The sequence below is a fragment of the Oncorhynchus kisutch genome, linkage group LG18, assembly GCF_002021735.2.
Source record: "Oncorhynchus kisutch isolate 150728-3 linkage group LG18, Okis_V2, whole genome shotgun sequence".
NCBI lineage: Eukaryota > Metazoa > Chordata > Actinopteri > Salmoniformes > Salmonidae > Oncorhynchus > Oncorhynchus kisutch.
This window is the reverse complement of record NC_034191.2, coordinates 21099192-21119173: the sequence shown is the minus strand read 5'-3', so window position 1 is coordinate 21119173 and position 19982 is coordinate 21099192.

The window sequence follows — 19982 nt, the reverse complement described above, 5'->3', positions numbered from 1 at the left end:
GTGCTGGTCAAGGGCAGACAGGTCTGGAGTGAACCAAGGACTATATTTATTCCTAGTTCTACATTTTTTGAATGGGGCATGCTTATTTAAGATGGTGAGGAAGGCACTTTTAAAGAATAGCCAGGCATCATCTACTGATGGGATGAAGTCAATGTAATTCCAGGATACCCCAGCCAGGTCAATTAGAAAGGCCTGCTCGCAGAAGTGTTTTAGGGAGCGTTTGACAGTGATGAGGGGTGGTTGTTTGGTCGCAGAATCATTACGGATGAGGCAGTGATCGCTGAGATCTTGATTGAAAACAGCAGGAGTGTATTTGGAGGGCGAGTTAGTTAGGATGACATCTATGAGGGTGCCCGTGTTTACGGATTTGGAGTTGTACCTAGTAGGTTCATTGATAATTTGTGTGAGATTGAGGGCATCAAGCATGGAGTGTAGGATGGATGGGGTGTTAAGCATGTCCCAGTTTAGGTCACCTTGTAGCACGAGCACAGAAGATTGATGGGGGGAAATCAATTCACATATGGTATCGAGGGGATAGCTGGGGGCAGAGGGAGGTCTATAGCAAGTGGCAACAGTGGGAGACTTGTTTCTAGAAAGGTACATTTTTAGAAGTAGAAGCTCGAATGGTTTGGGTACAGACTTGGATAGTAATACAGAACTCTGCAGGCTATCTTTGCAGTAGATTGCAACACTGCCCCCTTTGGCAGTTCTATCTTGGCGGAAAATGTTATAGTTAGTGATGGAGATTTCAAGGTTTTTGGTGGTTTTTCTAAGCCAGGATTCAGACACGACTAAGACATCCGGGTTGGCAGAGTGTGCTAAAGCAGTGAGTAAAACAAACTTAGGGAGTAGGCTTCTAATGTTAACATGCATGAAACCAAGGCTTTTACAGTTACAGAAGTCAACAAATGAGAGCACCTGGGGAGTGGAGCTAGGCACTGCAGGACCTGGATTAACCTCTACATCGCCAGAGGAACAGAGGAGAAGTAGGATAAGAGTATGTCTAAATGCTATACGAACTGGCTGTTTAGCACGTTCGTAACAGAGAGTAAAAGGAGCAGGTTTCTGGGCACGATAGCATAGATTCAAGGCATAGTGTACAGACAAAGGTAAGGTGGGATGTGAGTACATTGGAGTTAAACCTAGGCATTGAGTAATGACGAGAGCGATATAGTCTCTAGAGACGTTTAAACCAGGTGATGTCACCACATATGTAGGAGGTGGAACAACATGGTTGGTTAAGGCATATTGAGCAGGGCTAGAGGCTCTACAGTGAAATAAGACAGTAATCACTAACCAGGACAGTAATGGACGAGGCATATTGATATTAGAGAGAGGCATGCGTAGCCAAGTGAACATATGGGTCCAGTAAGTGGTTGGGCTGACTGGGAACACGGCGATTCAGACAGTTAGCAGGCCGATGCTAACACGCTAACAGTTAGTAGGCCGGGGCTAAACAAGCTAGCAGTTAGCAGACCGGGGCTGGCAAGCTAGCAGTTAGCAGACCGGGGCTGGCAAGCTAGCAGTTAACAGACCGGGTTAGCAAGCAAGCAGTTAGCAGGGGCTAGCAGTTAGCAGACCAGGGCAGGCAAGCTAGCAATTAGTAGACTGGGGCTAGCAAGTTAGCCTTTGGGGGACGTCGCGATGGGGGTAAGTCTATTTCTGCCTCTTCGTGCGGTGACGTCGATAGACCAGTCGTGGAGTTAGTAGGGTTCCAAGTAGCTCTTGGTAGCTAGCAGGCCTAGCAGATTAGCAGAATGGGCCTTCAGCGGGCTTCGCGCCTGAGGGGCCTGTTGGAATCCTCGGACAGATAATGTCGGTATTCCAGTCTTAGAGGATCGGCGGGGTTCCGTGACCCGTACCGGCAGTAGAAGGAGTCCGGATATTGTAGCCCAGGAGTGGGCTTCGGTGGTAGCACAGGAGCCCTGACCGGGCTAGCTTCAGGCTAATTGGTGCTTGCTCCGGGATGGAAACGCTAGCCAGGAGTGGTCACCCGGGATTGCGGTTAGCTAGTTGTGAAGATCCAGATGAAAATGTTCAGAGTTTGCGGTAGGAATCCGGGGATATGGAGAGAAATAGGTCCGTTATGCTCTGGTTTGAGTCACGTTGTTCGAAATGGCGAGAGCTTTCCGAGCTCAAGGTTAGCTGATGACTGCTAGCAAAGGTTTGCTAACTGATAGCTGGTAGGTAGTTAGCTGGCTAGCTTCAGTTGAGGGATTCAAGATCCGAAGTAAATAGAAATACTTTAGAAAAAAGCAGATCCACGCCACATTGGGTGATGGAATTTACGACCTCTGACCATAGCAGCCTAGTTGAAGGAGGCAAGGGGGAGGCAGGGAGAGGGGGATGGGGTTGCTATACCCAAAGAGGCCAACGTCATGACACAGGTATGCTAGATTAGGGTTGGAGTGAAAACCTACAGGACAGCAACCCTCCAGGAACAGGGCTGGAGAGCCCTGAATTAGAGGTTCTAGGATCCTGGGCCACACCAACACAGACACCAGAGGGTCAGAGGAAAGTAGAAAATTACAATGTTAATTTGAAATACAACATAGATAACATAGAACCCAGTCTAGTCCATTATGGGCTGTTCCAGGGTTTGCGACCGAATTTGCCGGGGTGTGGGAACTCCAGTCCTGTTTTTTTCTCCAGTCACAAGCTTCCTCGAGCCCTCGCTGCATGCCTACACGTACGCTACGGTCACAAGACACAGGCCTCCTAATTGTCCCTATAATTTCTAAGCAAACAGCTGGAGGCAGGGCTTTCTCCTATAGAGCTCCATTTTTATGGAATGGTCTGCCTACCCATGTGAGAGACGCAAACTCGGTTTCAACCTTTAAGTCTTTACTGAAGACTCATCTCTTCAGTGGGTCATATGATTGAGTGTAGTCTGGCCCAGGAGTGTGAAGGTGAACGGAAAGGCTCTGGAGCAACCACCCTTGCTGTCTCTGTCTGGCCGGTTCCCCTCTTTCCACTGGGATTCTCTGCCTCTAACCCTATTACAGGGGCTGAGTCACTAGCTTACTGGTGCTCTTTCATGCCGTCCCTAGGAGGGGTGCATCACTTGAGTGGGTTGAGTCACTGATGTGATCTTCCTGTCTGGGTTGGCGCCCCCCCTTGGGTTGTGCCGGGGCGGGGATCTTTGTGGGCTATACTCGGCCTTGTCTCAGGATGGTAAGTTGGTGGTTGAAGATATCCCTCTAGTGGTGTGGGGGCTGTGCTTTGGCAAAGTGGGTGGGGTTATATCATTCCTGTTTGGCCCTGTCCGGGGGTTTCATCCGGGTGAGGCCACAGTGTCTCCTGACCCCTCCTGTCTCAGCCTCCAGTATTTATGCTGCAGTAGTTTATGTGTCGGGGGGCTAGGGTCAGTTTGTTATATCTGGAGTACTTCTCCTGTCTTATCCGGTGTCCTGTGTGAATTTAAGTATGCTCTCTCTAATTCTCTCTCTCTCTCTCGGAGGACCTGAGCTGTTGGACCATGCCCCAGGACTACCTGGCATGATGACTCCTTGCTGTCCCCAGTCCATTTGGCCGTGCTGCTGCTCCAGTTTCAACTGTTCTGCCTGCGGCTATGGAATCATGACCTGTTCACCGGATGTGCTACCTGTCCCAGACCTATTATTTGACCATGCTGGTCATTTATGAACATTTGAACATCTTGGCCATGTTCTGTTATAATCTACACCCGGCACAACCAGAAGAGGACTGGCCACCCCTCATAGCCTGGTTCCTCTCTAGGTTTCTTCCTAGGTTTTGGCCTTTCCAGGGAGTTTTTCCCAGCCAACGTGCTTCAACACCTGCATTGCTTGCTGTTTGCGGTTTTAGGCTGGGTTCCTGTACTGCACTTTGAGATATCAGCTGATGTATGAAGGGCTATATAAATACATTTGATTTTATTTGAATTTGATATGCTACAGGAACAACTCGATTTAGCCTAAATTAAATACGATGATGTCCACGCCAAACTAGATAAATCTGAAGAGCTATCTACAAACAGGAGCGCACAACTTGATAACATGCATGCAGTTCTGTTGAACGTTACTCAAAGTAACACAGTTCTACACAAAATGCTACAGATCAAAGACGATCAGTTAATGAACACAATGACGAAGTTGGATGACAAATCAGCAGAACTCATTGAAGTCGCTGACCAAATGAATGATGAGAGAACTCAGGTGATGAAGATGGAAATATTGATTTCTAAGCAAGCGGAGGAAATCTCATCACTGAATCTCTCGCTCCGTACTCAAGACCTCTATCTGCAAACCATGGCAGATAAGTTTGAGACTGAAAGGAGCAAGTGTGACACTCATGTGTCCAAAATCAGTACTCTAAGCGCTCAAGTGGACTCTGCAATGCAGTAGAATACCACCCTTAGGTACCATCTCGAGGAAGTCCAGAATGGTCACGCTCTACAGCGTGACTACCAATCCAGGCAACCGGAGCCCTGTACTCACAGGAGTAAAGACGATAGGTTTCAGACCTTACCTCCCTCATGTGACCCTCAGTCTTCTCCTCTTGGCCATTCGGCACTGAGTAATATTGCGCCTCTTGGCCAACAACAACAAGGCTTGGCTTCTCCTCTTGGCCTTTCGGCCCCAATCTCTCCACAGGATGAAGCCAACCCTCTCTGCCCGCTTGGCGCGGAACACCTTGACAAACTCATCAAGAATTTCCCCACCTTTGACCCCGTTCCAGGTCAGCCAAACGATACTGAGACGTTCCTAGCTGACATAGAGGACCCGTTGGATGGCTACCCGAATGCTACGGGTTCTGACAGGGTTTACCTGTTGAAGCGAACATCGAATAGACAAGTGACAAGGTTAATTCGTCTACAACAGCAACACTTGCTAAATGACTACGCTAAACTTGCCACAGCTTTGAAAGTAGAATTCAGTGGTGCTGCGACTCGGAAACATGATACCTCACTGGCTAACACCGTCAAACAAGCTCGGAACGAACACCCACAAGGTTACTATCATAGGCTTTGTTCAGCTTACTTAGGCCTACTCACTGAAACAGGCATGGAAGACCTGTTACCTTTTAAACAAATGTTCCTGTCGAACATGTACCCTACCTTCATTACCTACTTGGGCCCTGCCGCCCACGTTGGCTTGCCTATCTTGCAAGTACAGCTTTTAAGGCATCAAAAGTTCACAACGCTAAGGGCCAATGTTCTCCAGAAGTTCCACTACGTGAAGAACTAAAGCGAGAACAATTTGTGAAAAGGGTAAAAGATAAGTCACAAGGACTAGACGAGGAATTACCGGACACCAAGTCCACAGGAATTATCACCCATAGCAAGGACGTTAAAGTTCTAATTTCTCCCGCTCTCATTCAAGACCCTATCCAGGGCCCACTTGATCAAGAAACAAGCCCCCAAGCTTTGTCTATAGACTCTGATACAAAGGTTGCAAAGAAAAAGTTCAAACGCTTTGTTAAAGCCAAGCGCACTCAAAATCGGAAAAGTCAATCTGCTTCCACCTTGAACAGAAATGGCACATCACGTCGTTGCGAACGACCACTCCACTTTGTGGGGAATATGTCCACTAACCACAAATCTAAACGGCCATACCTGGAAACAGTCCTGATTGACTGCTTAACTTGTCATGCGCTAATTGATTTGGGTGCGACAATATCACTCACCTCTCAAACATTGTTTGATGATCTCAAAAAGGCGTTGAAGCCAACTAAACGTTGGTTAAAAGTGGAACGATGCGATACTACACTTCGAGGGGTCACTCAGACTACCTCGCCTCTCACATTGAGAGTTATGCTGAAACTACACTTCAAGGACGTATCGCTCGTTCACCCTGTGTATGTTACCAGCCTCAAAACTGTAACCCTGCTACTTGGAGCAGACTTGATGAATCAGTTACTCCCATTGATGGATTGGAAAACCAACCAGGTATGGTCACAGGCCACCGTGCCTTCTCCACTGACCACACTGTCTTCCCCTAACGCTAGCTGCAACGCAGTCATTCACGAGGGGTATCTGTCGAAAGCAGCCCTTGGGAAAAAGACGTTTAGAAACCTCTTGGGGCAGAATCCAATCCAAGGAGATTACGATATCTCGACACATTCCATCAGCCAACTTGATTGATCATTATATTCATGATTTCGAGCCAGCTGTCTCTGTGAATAGCAACTTCCCTCCTCCTTGCAGTCGTGCAATACGGTAGTTGAGATTAACTCCTCTCGGACACTTCCGCAAGCACTGCTGCCGTATCAACAAGAAAAACATTGATGCGCAGAGTATACTCTGCTTCCAATGATACACCTTCCTCTTTGTTGGGGACTGTCACCCCTTACAATGACACTAATGGCGTCAGTCCAGCAACTGACCCGATGACTCCCACTGGTGAAACACTTTGCGATATCACAGACCGATATCCTCGTCTCAGTTCGCAGGTACTGAAGAGGTTGCCACACGCGGACGCGGTGGTGATCGAAATGCTTCTACAGCCACTGAGCGTTTTGAAGCACAAACACCAGGAGATTTGGTTGAAAGGTTACAGCCATTCTCATAACAACGCGGCCGTTGACAACTCGTACATAGGGTCCGACCTTTTCGTTTGCGCCTCAGACACCAACACCACCGGCTGGTGGGGGGGTCCGGAGACACAAAGGGGGTGAATAGTAGCCCAGACCCATGATGAGCCTCATCGAGGCCGGTGAGGGGGTTGAGACTACGGACAACACCGTACGAGGCCGCCAGAGCATAAATCAAATCTAGTTGTAAACTCCCCTATGAGAACAGTGAGGAGCAGACAGGCCCCTAGACGGGGATTATCTTAGAACACATCTAAGATAGTACTGAGGTGTACCACACTGGTCGTAAAGGAAGTCCAGTGGAGTTGTCCACCTCCAAAACAAATGGCAACAATAATCATTCCTTGCCATGTGTAGGTTCAACTACAATACAACTAGTAAAATGCTCCAATCATGTGTTCTGGTAGTATAATATTTCAGAATAAATCGGTAGGATAACTGGTCCCTTTGAGCACCAGTACCAATACCAGACAGTCAGTCTAGCTACAATCAGTAAGAAGGTTAGAGACCTAACCAATCAAATTACCCTTGACAATAGCGACATTGGAGTCACTCAACACGAGTGACTCCAACACGTGGAAGGGTATCTCCAGTGCACTCTTCCAATGGTTAACACACATGTTAATAATAAATAGAATCCTCCATTCAGGAGGAAAATTATTAGAATCATTAACCACGATCACACCACGTACGACTGGTCCAATACTTAAAGAGTACTTCCGTCGTGAGGTTAGCTCCTCCGTGGAGAACATAGCTATGAAAGAGACTTCATACCTATCGCCACTACAATAGTGGAAGACACAGTGACTTGTAGTAAAAACGACTACAGACTCCCTCGACACCAATTCTGGCTGACCTCCAGGCATTGACCTGAATATTACCTATTTTGTATATATTTTGTTTATGCTCCCATTCCTTTTCGGTTCAGTTCCTTTGACACTTAGGATAGACTGATAGAGCCATAAACAAAGTCCCCATACAACAATCACTTAGTGCCACAACACCGCTCATTGGGGGATGAATGTAATTATATATATTTCATGAGTGTGTGTATGTTGTTAACTTCTGCCTAAGTTACTCCCCAGATCATCCTGTCCAGTCCATCCAGACCAGATGACGGGTCCGGAACGGCCCCAAATCCGGACACTCACGGCCCATCCTTGTGGCGGCATGCCCCGCTGTCAGGGAGCCTACCAAGGTAAACTACCAGAAGGAGGGGGGGGGGGGGGTCGCAACGGCGATCACCAACCAGGACATCCCCTGGCCCTCCCTGGGGTACTTTGCAGCTTCCAGGGAACCTACCAAGGTACATCACTAGAAGGGACCGCAACGGCGATCACCAACCGGACATCAACTGCCATCCTTGTGGTGGACTGCTCCGCTTTCAGAGAAGCCTACCAAGTTCAATCACCAGAGGGGACTGCAACGATGATCTACAAACAGGACATCACGTGTTCATGATTTTTTGTTGATTTGTAACTTGCAGGACAAACAAGATCCAAACCACCAGGGGGGGTATGTCATGACGTTGGCCTCTTTGGGTATAGCAAGCCCATCCCCCTCTCCCTGCCTCCCCCTTGCCTCCTTCAACTAGGCTGCTGTGTTCAGAGGTTGTAAATTCCTGAGAAGACCTCATGGACACAGTTATAGAGAGTAGTTTTTCATGGAGGACAAAGGAAATCCTTCCACCTCACAGAATTTGAGGTACGAACAAAATTCATGTTCCGGAGAAAGTATAAAAGATCGTGAAGAATCCAGCTACGAACTGGTCCGTTTGTCACAACATGAATGAGTGAGTATGATACTGTTTACACAATTTTACAATGTGATTTTGGACTGTTTATAATGAAGGAAAACTCAAAAAGGGAATTGGATTTGAACTAAATCAGAGGACCGCCTCTGAGCCCAGTTAGGGTCAGACATCCTGGCACAGCCCATTTCTGCCATTCCAAATAAAACCCAACTTTGAGAAATTATCACCAGACCATGTTTCTCTCAATCACGGGAGTACAAAGGTTGTAGACCATTGCCGAATATTTTAACCATACCACGTGGGTAAACTCTTAGACTATCGATACCGACAGAATGAGAACAAGTCTTTGATATTAATTACTCGTCTGCAGCTAGGAATTCGGTATCATTGAATGAGAAGAACGACAATTGCCGAAACTTCCATTCTATAACGAATGTCACTTTGAACTATCCCCTCTAACCAAGACAGAGAGAGAGAGAGAGACGGAAAATTCTACGAAAGACACAAAGTTTTCACCATCGATCAAGACACACTGAGCGTAAATATATATATTGATTGCAATTGTTCCCGAATGAGTGAGCGTTCGTGTAAAGGATTAGCATTTCAATTTTTATAGTTATCACTTTGTAGTGACTTCTTAGTCGACCCCCACTTCCCCTTTTTGTCTAACAAGCCGCCATGCCAGTTTAGCCCACTAGGGCGCATTTTCCTATCATTACATTTACCTTGTTTGTTCGTTTATGCATTTCTGTGAATTACTTAGTAATAAATAAATGATTTAAGACAATTGATGTATGGATAACTCAAAGTGAAGACTGGGTGAGGACTGACTGGGTGAAGTCATAGTGAAGACATTAATCAGAATATTTTTCCTTGGTGCCACGACTTCCTAGTTAATTAGTTACGTGATTAATCAGTTGATCGTGTATTAACGAATTACAGTGAATCTTTGATAAAAAACTATCAGTCTTCAGTTAATGATAGTAAAGACACAACACCTGTGTCTAGGTGTTGTATTGTACTGAGATCTTGAGCCTGCAGCATTGCTTCCATTTGATCTAACCATTGCCCAAACTTAATGTAGCCATCTTTTCCTGCATATTTTGGAAACCATGGTAAACTCATGTACCAAGGCATTGGGTTAACAACAGAAGGACGGAAAATGTCAGCTCTACCAGGGTTCGGTTAATCTGACAACTTGTGCTGGGTAGTGTGGTAGGGGATCCCGCCGACTACGAATTACTAAACCCATTTCTTCCCTTACAGGTTCTAGGATCCTGGGCCACACCAACACAGACATCAGAGGGTCAGAGGTAAGTACAAAATTACAATGTTTATGTTAAAAACAAATTATTATAAAATCTCCTTTTAACATTAGTACTCAAGTGCTGTGCAAGTAGCCCAATCCAGAGTACTTCATCCAGGTATTTGCGACCAAATCGGGAGCGGGAGTGGGTACAACTCAATCTAGTCCGTTGTGCACTGTCCCGGGGTTTGCGACTGTATCGGCCAGAGTGTGGGAGTGGGTAGAATCTCGCAGTCCAGTTCGTTGGGAGTGGAGAGAGAATAGTTCAGATGGCGCAGACCAGTCCGGGTTTTACTCAAGCCACAAGCTTCCTCAAGCCTTTTTAATTTAAAAAAATGTATTTTACCTTTATTTAACCAGGTAGGCAAGTTGAGAACAAGTTCTCATTTACAATTGCGACCTGGCCAAGATAAAGCAAAGCAGTTCGACAGATACAACGACACAGAGTTACACATGGAGTAAAACACACATACAGTCAATAATACAGTATAAACAAGTCTATATACAATGTGAGCAAATGAGGTGAGAAGGGAGGTAAAGGCAAAAAAGGCCATGGTGGCAAAGTAAATACAATATAGCAAGTAAAACACTGGAATGGTAGTTTTGTAATGGAAGAATGTGCAAGTAGAAATAGAAATAATGGGGTGCAAAGGAGCAAAATAAATAAATAAATAAAAATTAAATACAGTTGGGAAAGAGGTAGTTGTTTGGGCTAAATTATAGGTGGGCTATGTACAGGTGCAGTAATCTGTGAGCTGCTCTGACAGTTGGTGCTTAAAGCTAGTGAGGGAGATAAGTGTTTCCAGTTTCAGAGATTTTTGTAGTTCGTTCCAGTCATTGGCAGCAGAGAACTGGAAGGAGAGGCGGCCAAAGAAAGAATTGGTTTTGGGGGTGACTAGAGAGATATACCTGCTGGAGCGTGTGCTACAGGTGGGAGATGCTATGGTGACCAGCGAGGGACTTTACCTAGCAGGGTCTTGTAGATGACATGGAGCCAGTGGGTTTGGCGACGAGTATGAAGCGAGGGCCAGCCAACAAGAGCGTACAGGTCGCAATGGTGGGTAGTATATGGGGCTTTGGTGACAAAACGGATTGCACTGTGATAGACTGCATCCAATTTGTTGAGTAGGGTATTGGAGGCTATTTTGTAAATGACATCGCCAAAGTCGAGGATTGATAGGATGGTCAGATTTACAAGGGTATGTTTGGCAGCATGAGTGAAGGATGCTTTGTTGCGAAATAGGAAGCCAATTCTAGATTTAACTTTGGATTGGAGATGTTTGATATGGGTCTGGAAGGAGAGTTTACAGTCTAACCAGACACCTAAGTATTTGTAGTTGTCCACGTATTCTAAGTCAGAGCCGTCCAGAGTAGTGATGTTGGACAGGCGGGTAGGTGCAGGTAGCGATCGGTTGAAGAGCATGCATTTAGTTTTACTTGTATTTAAGAGCAATTGGAGGCCACAGAAGGAGAGTTGTATGGCATTGAAGCTTGCCTGGAGGGTTGTTAACACAGTGTCCAAAGAAGGGCCGGAAGTATACAGAATGGTGTCGTCTGCGTAGAGGTGGATCAGAGAATCACCAGCAGCAAGAGCGACCTCATTGATGTATACAGAGAAGAGAGTCGGTCCAAGAATTGAACCCTGTGGCACCCCCATAGAGACTGCCAGAGGTCCGGACAGCAGACCCTCCGATTTGACACACTGAACTCTATCAGAGAAGTAGTTGGTGAACCAGGCGAGGCAATCATTTGAGAAACCAAGGCTGTCGAGTCTGCCGATGAGGATGTGGTGATTGACAGAGTCGAAAGCCTTGGCCAGATCAATGAATACGGCTGCACAGTAATGTTTCTTATCGATGGCGGTTAAGATATCGTTTAGGACCTTGAGCGTGGCTGAGGTGCACCCATGACCAGCTCTGAAACCAGATTGCATAGCAGAGAAGGTATGGTGAGATTCGAAATGGTCGGTAATCTGTTTGTTGACTTGGCTTTCGAAGACCTTAGAAAGGCACGGTAGAATAGATATAGGTCTGTAGCAGTTTGGGTCAAGAGTGTCCCCCCCTTTGAAGAGGGGGATGACCGCAGCTGCTTTCCAATCTTTGGGAATCTCAGACGACACGAAAGAGAGGTTGAACAGGCTAGTAATAGGGGTGGCAACAATTTCGGCAGATAATTTTAGAAAGAAAGGGTCCAGATTGTCTAGCCCGGCTGATTTGTAGGGGTCCAGATTTTGCAGCTCTTTCAGAACATCAGCTGAATGGATTTTGGAGAAGGAGAAATGGGGAAGGCTTGGGCGAGTTGCTGTTGGGGGTGCAGTGCTGTTGACCGGGGTAGGAGTAGCCAGGTGGAAAGCATGGCCAGCCATAGAAAAATGCTTATTGAAATTCTCAATTATGGTGGATTTATCAGTGGTGACAGGGTTTCCTATCTTCAGTGCAGTGGGCAGCTGGGAGGAGGTGTTCTTATTCTCCATGGACTTTACAGTGTCCCAGTGTCCCAGTGAGTTAGTGTTGCAGGAAGCAAATTCTGCTTGAAAAAGCTAGCCTTGGCTTTTCTAACTGCCTGTGTATAATGGTTTCTAGCTTCCCTGAACAGCTGCATATCACGGGGGCTGTTCGATGCTAATGCAGAACGCCATAGGATGTTTTTGTGTTGGTTAAGGGCAGTCAGGTCTGGGGAGAACCAAGGGCTATATCTGTTCCTGGTTCAAAATTTCTTGAATGGGGCATGTTTATTTAAGATGGTTAGGAAGGCATTTAAAAAAACATCCAGGCATCCTCTACTGACGGGATGAGATCAATATCCTTCCAGGATACCCCGGCCAGGTCGATTAGAAAGGCCTGCTCGCAGAAGTGTTTCAGGGAGCGTTTTACAGTGATGAGTGGAGGTCGTTTGACCGCTGACCCATTACGGATGCAGGCAATGAGGCAGTGATCGCTGAGATCTTGGTTGAAGACAGCAGAGGTGTATTTAGAGGGGAAGTTGGTTAGGATGATATCTATGAGGGTGCCCGTGTTTAAAGCTTTGGGGAGGTACCTGGTAGGTTCATTGATAATTTGTGTGAGATTGAGGGCATCAAGTTTAGATTGTAGGATGGCTGGGGTGTTAAGCATGTTCCAGTTTAGGTCGCCTAGCAGCACGAACTCTGAAGATAGATGGGGGGCAATCAGTTCACATATGGTGTCCAGAGCACAGCTGGGGGCAGAGGGTGGTCTATAGCAGGCGGCAACGGTGAGAGACTTGTTTTTAGAGAGGTGGATTTTTTAAAGTAGAAGTTCAAATTGTTTGGGTACAGACCTGGATAGTAGGACAGAACTCTGCAGGCTATCTTTGCAGTAGATTGCAACACCGCCCCCTTTGGCAGTTCTATCTTGTCTGAAAATGTTGTAGTTTGGAATTAAAATGTCTGAATTTTTGGTGGTCTTCCTAAGCCAGGATTCAGACACAGCTAGAACATCCGGGTTGGCAGAGTGTGCTAAAGCAGTGAATAGAACAAACTTAGGGAGGAGGCTTCTAATGTTAACATGCATGAAACCAAGGCTATTACGGTTACAGAAGTCGTCAAAAGAGAGCGCCTGGGGAATAGGAGTGGAGCTAGGCTCTGCAGGGCCTGGATTCACCTCTACATCGCCAGAGGAACATAGGAGGAGTAGAATAAGGGTACGGCTAAAAGCTATGAGAATTGGTCGTCTAGAACGTCTGGAGCATAGAGTAAAAGGAGGTTTCTGGGGGCGATAAAATAGCATCAAGGTATAATGTACAGACAAAGGTATGGTAGTATGTGAATACAGTGGAGGTAAACCTAGGTATTGAGTAATGAAGAGAGAGATATTGTCTCTAGAAACATCATTGAAACCAGGAGATGTCATTGCATGTGTGGGTGGTGGAACTAATAGGTTGGATAAGGTATAGTGAGCAGGACTAGAGGCTCTACAGTGAAATAAGCCCATAAACACTAACCAGAACAGCAATGGACAAGACATATTGACATTAAGGAGAGGCATGCTTAGTCGAGTGATCAAAAGGGTCCAGTGAGTGGAGAGGTTGGTTGGGGGTCACGGCGATTTAGACAGCTAGCCAGGCCATTGGTAGCAAGCTAGCATAGGATGGAGGTCTGTTGTTAGCCACCTCTTGCGTTCCGTCAGTAGATTAGTGGGGTTCCGTGTGGTAGAGGGGATTAATCCAAATCACACAACAACAACAAAAATAAAAACAATAGATATAGTTATAGAGGCCCAAGAAGAAAACATAATAATAATAATAAAAATAAATAAATTGTCCGATTGTCTATGCAGATAGCAGCCGGTAAGACAGCTAATGGTTAGCAGGCCGCAGATGGGCGTTCAGGTAACGTCGCGACGGAGGAGCCAGCCGGATCTCCTTCGGGTAGATAACATCGGCAGTCCAGTTGTGAAGGCCCGGTGGGGCTCCGCATAGGCAGTAAAACGGGTCCGGATAGGTGACTGCAGACCAGGAGTGATTGATGGAACTCAGGAGTGATTGACGGAGCTGGCTAGCTCCGGAATAATTGATGTTTGCTCCGGAATCGACGAAGGCCGATAGTCACACGGATAGCAGCTAGCTAGCTGTGAGATCCGGGTATGAATGTCCAGAGAGCAGTCGAAATCCAGGGACATGGAGAGAAAAATTGGTCCGGTATGATCCGTTCCGAGCCGCGCTGCGCCGTACAGAACTGGCGATAGATTTTCGAGCTAAAGGATAGCTGATGACCACAAACCGTGGTTAGCTGAATACTAACAATTTGCCAGTAAAGAAGCGAACTTGCTTCTGAACTAGCTTCTGGATTAGCTTCTTGGACTTTCTGGCTAGCTTCTTGGAGGATTACAGATTTGAGATAAATAATACTTTTTTATAAATATAAATTGGTGAGGCGGGTTGCAGGAGAGTGTTTTGAAGATGAGTTGATGGAAAATAAAAATAAAATGTATGTGAAAAAAGTTGTAAATATATATATACACAGGACACGACAAGACGAGGACAAAAGACGTCTGAACTGCTATGCCACCTTGGAAGAAGTTGGTGGAGGAGATACTGAAATCAAATAAGCGGAGGAAACCTCCAGTGAATGACATTTCTTGGAATTCTGTCCACTAAATCACTTTTCTAAAATAAAAATTGGGATACATAGGCTGAGTGTTTTGAATGTCACTTGATTGTTCAGGTGCTCTTCGAAGGATCCGTCCTTCAGTGAAGAGTCGGACTTCTGGAGTCATTGGTTGTCTGGACCTGCTGGGATGACAGGAGACGAGGATGCGCTGCTGCAGGAGCTGGCTGCCCACCAGGAAGGAGGCGGTCGACAGGGTTTCCACCCCCAAATCCAAGAGCCCTCGGGTGCGTCTGATAGTCTCTTTTTATAGGGCTGTAGGAATGGCGTTAGCAAATGGCTTTGCAGGTAGTTAATGCAGTGGGAGGTGTCATCAGGAAAGTTTGATTCAATGTTGAACAAAAGTCCACAAAAATAGTCATCACACGTGATCATGCAGTACAATAGAAATATAATAATCAAGCCCATAGAAAATAGCACACGCAATTTTAAATATAGAATAAATATATAAAGCACATGCAATATTAAATAAAAATTTAAAATACTGCACTATTCACTCCGTGACATAGCCAAGAACTGTCAAAAAGCACCTAGGTCAGGTTTTCCGAACCCTTTTCTCTTGTCCATTCAGACATTTCACATTTTTGTTTTAACCCTAAACTGGCACACTTGATTCAATTAGTCAACTAATCATCAAGTTTTTGACTAATTGAATCAGGTGTGCCAGTTTAGGGTTAAAACAAACATTTGAAATGTCTGGGGGGGGACAAAGGAGAAGGTTGGGAAACCCTGACCTAGGCGATATGGCAGACACATGAACAACAGCCCCATTGATGAATAATAGCCCTATTGAAACATACTGTACAGTCATGCTCCACAGAACAACGTACAGGTGACATTTTGTTATTCCTCAACGCCAATCAGCCCGTCAAAAGTTCAATGCCTCTGAACATTCAGGGCCATTGTCTCACCGGTCTGGTACCTTCATTACACACCCCTCCGAATGTACGGTGCCTTCAGAAAGTATTCAGACCCATTGACTTTTTAAACATTTTGCTGTGTTACAAAGCTGGATTAAAATGGATTTAATTGTCTTTTTTTTGTAAGCGATCTACACTAAATACTAACATTTGTAAAAAAAAATATCATGAAACATAAATCACTATCTTAGATAAGTATTCAACCCCAGAGTCAATACATGTCAGATTCACTTTTGGCAGTGATTACAGCTGTGAGTCTTTCTGGGTAAGTCTCTAAGCTTTCCACACCTGGATTGTACAACATTTGCCCATTATTATTTTCTAAATTCTTTAAACTCTATCTAATTGGAGGTTGGTCATTGCTAGACAACCATTTGCAGGTCTTGCCATAGATTTAAGTCAAAACTGTAACTAGGCCACTCAGAAACATTGACAGTCTTCTTGGTAAGCAACTCACGTATAGATTTGGCCTTGTGCTTTGGGTTATTGTCCTGCTGAAAGGTGAATTCATATCCCAGTGCCTGTTGGAAAGCAGGTAACCAAGTTTTCCTCTAGGATTTTGCCTGTGCTTAGCTCCAATCCGTTTCTTTTTTATACTGAAAAACTCCCCAGTCCTTAACGATTACAAGCATACCCATAACATGATGCAACCACCACTATGCTTGAAAATATGGATTGCAGTGCTCAGTAATGTGTTGTATTGGATTTTCCCCAAACATAACACTTTATATTCGGGACAAAAATGTAATTGCTTTGCCACACTTTTTGCAGTATTACTTTAGTGCCTTTTTGCAAACAGGATGCATGTTTTGGAATATTTTTTATTCTGTACAGGCTTCCTTCTTTTCACTCTGTCAATTATTTTAGTATTGTGGAGTGACTACCATGTTGTTGATCCATCATCAGTTTTTCCTCCTATCATAGCCATTAAATTCTGTAACTGTTTTAAAGTCAACATTGGCCTCATGGTGAATCCCTGTATCTTTCTAGTGACTGGGTGTATTGAAACATCATCCAACGTGTAATTAATAACTTCATCATGCTCAAAGTGATATTCAATGTCTGTTTTTCTTTTCATTTTGTACTCATCTACCAATAGGTGCTCTTCTTTGTGATGCATTGGAAAACATTTCTGGTCTTTGTGGTTGAATCTGTGTTTGAAATTCACTGCTCAACTGAGGGATCTTACAGATAATTGTGTGTGTGTGTGTGTGTGTGTGTGTTTACAAGGATGAGGTAGTCCTTCAAAAATAATGTTCAACATTATTATTAAACACAGAGACCATGCAACTTATGTGACTTGTTAAGCACCTTTTTACTCCTGAATGTATTTAGGCTTGCCATAACAAAGGGGTTGAATACTTATTGAGTCAAGACATTCCAGCTTCTCATTTTTAATTAATTTGTAAAAGTTTTGAAAATCATAAATCCACTTTGACATTATGGGGTATTGTGTGTAGGCCAGTGACAAATCTCAATTTAATACATTTTTAATTCAGGCTGTAACACAACAAAATGAGGAAAAAGTCAAGGGGTGATTGAAAGATGAACTTAGGTCCACACTGGTCGGTTGTAGTAATTCTGTAAAGTTGGTTGCCAATCACAAAATAAAGTGGAGGGATGACGAGGAAGGAGGAGGGATGACGAGTAACAAATTTGGTTTACCGTTTTATCTGTGGATTAATTGTTGAAGTAGAGGACCTTGTGCATTTCAGGTAAAATAGCAACTCAATGTTTTTATCCCAGGACAAATTAGCTAGCAATAGCAAGCTAGCTAAATTGCCATAAATGTTTATATACAGTGCATTCGGAAAGTATTCAGACGACTTGACTTTTTCTACATTTTGTTTTGTTACAGCCTTATTCCCCCAAAAAATATCTGCAAAATCTACACACAATACCCCATAATGACAAAGTGAAAACAGGTTTTTAGGCATTTTTGAAAAATGTATAAAAAAATTCTAAACAGAAATACCTTATTTATTCAGATGCTTTGCTATGAGACTCGAAATTGAGCTCAGGTGCATCCTGTTTCCATTGATCATCCTTGAGATGATTCTACAACTTGATTGGAGTCCACATGTGGTAAATTCAATTTATTGGACATGATTTGGAAAGGCACACACCTGTCCATATAAGGTACCACAGTTGATAGTGCATGTCAGAGCAAGAACCAATTGTCTGTAGATCTCCGAGACAGGATAGTGTCGAGGCACAGATCTGGGAAATGGTACCAAAAATGTCAGCAGCATTGAAGATCCCCAAGAACACAGTGGCTTCCATCATTCTTAAACGGAAGAAGTTTGGAACCACCAAGACTCTTCCAAGAGCTAGCCACCCGGCCAAACTGAGCAATCGGAGGAGTAGGGACTTAGTCAGGGAGGTGACCAAGAACCCGATGGTCACTCTGACCCATTCAAAGCTTTAAATAACTCTACCTTTGCAGGCTGTTCTGGGATTGATTTGCACTTTTTGCACCAAAGTACGTTCATCTCTAGGCGACTCCTTCCTGAGCGGTATGAAGGCTGCGTGGTCCCATGGTGTTAATACTTGCGTATTATTGTTTGTACAGATGAACGAGGTACCTTCAGGCATTTGGAAATTGGTCCCAAGGATGAACCAGACTTGTGGAGGTCTAAAAAAAATAATTCAGAGGTTGGAGAAAGTTGCATCCATAGTTTCTGTGTTTGGGCTCCGTGTTTTAAAAGCATTTGAAAATTAGGTGGATATCTAACGCTTGGTCACTGTTCTTTCGGCTTCATACTGCAATGTGGGTAATAACCACTACAGTTACGGTTACGTCGGAGTTAAAACTTGTTGAAACAGACTACCTTGAGCTAGTCGGGGCAGATCTTCAGTACTTTTCTCAGTAGTCCATCTGGACCCGGGGCTTTGTGTGGCTTGAAATTTCACAAACATTATGTGGCCCCCTCATTCTCTGTTATCTGGACAGGAGAGGATTTGGGGATGCTGTCACAGATTTGTTCACATTCGTCTTTAAATTGAAGGTGTCAAATCTTTCATAAATCAGTTAAGGTAATTTACAAAGGATGAACAGTCTGTCATTTTAGTGTTGTCTCTTTTCCTTTCTCTTCCCATCATTGCATTAAGCCCTTCCCATGCTCATCTTGGATTGCCTGTACAGAACCTCTGTTCCACTGTAAGAGGTGCGTGAATGGCTGCAGGGAAGTCAGGCGCAGGAGAGCAGAAATGGGTAACAACCGGAGCAGTTTAATTTAGGCAAAACAAACTGCACCCAGAAACAACAAAATAAGGGTTTAAATAACCAGTCGAAACCTAGTTAGAAATGCACAACCCTTTACAACAAACAATTCCACACATGGACATGGGGGTAACAGAGGGTTATATACACGTCAAATAATGAGGGAATGTAAACCAGGTGTGTGTGAAAACAAGACAAAACAAATAGAAAATGAAAGGTGGAACGGCGATGGCTAGAAAACCGGTGACATCAACCCCCGAACGTCGCCCTAACAAGGAGAGGAACCGACTTCGGCGGAAGACATGACATCCACTTTATCCTTGAAGTTCTTTTTAGCTTTCCAAACTTTTGACCTGAATTAATTTTATTTCTCCTTTACAGCATCTCCTTTCAGGAAAAATCTAACTTTCTTTAATTGAAGCACATTTTCAAGTCCTTAAACACCCAGGGCTTTTTATTGCGAAATACACTGACAGTTTTTGTGTTAATAACAGTATACTCATAGAACTGGATGTATGATGTGAAGCTGTCTGTCAACTTGTGGGGATCCCTGCATGAGTAAAAGAAAACCTCAGAGTGTGTCACATCAAAGCAGACCTTGAGCTCCTCCCTGCTTTTTGTCCATACCTGAATGGATTTCTCTTCAGGTTTTTCGCGTTTCACCTTCTGCCTGTATCTCGGTAGGAGATGGATAACGTTATAGTCTGATTTCCCGATGGGTGCTCTGCACACTTCCTTGTATGCATCGTCTACATTGCCATAACACTGGTTCAGGATGCGAATTGAGAAAGTCGGACAGGTAACGTACTGTTGCAGAGTGTAGAGGTGCACGGGGAGGGAGAGCATATTCAAATCCCCAAGCACAAATACTGGCTGGTCATACAATCATTGAAATCGTCTGTAATCCTGTCAGCAGCTTCCTTAACAGGTTAATGTTAGGTTCAGGCACATAGACCAGAATAATGGTAATCTGTACAAACTCGCATGGTAGATGTGCAGCGCGGCCTCATGCAGAGCTACACATCTCCTTCGCATAGAGGTGATCAGACTGTTAATTGTGGCCTGAGGAATGTTGTCCCACTCCCTTCAATGGCTGTGTGAAG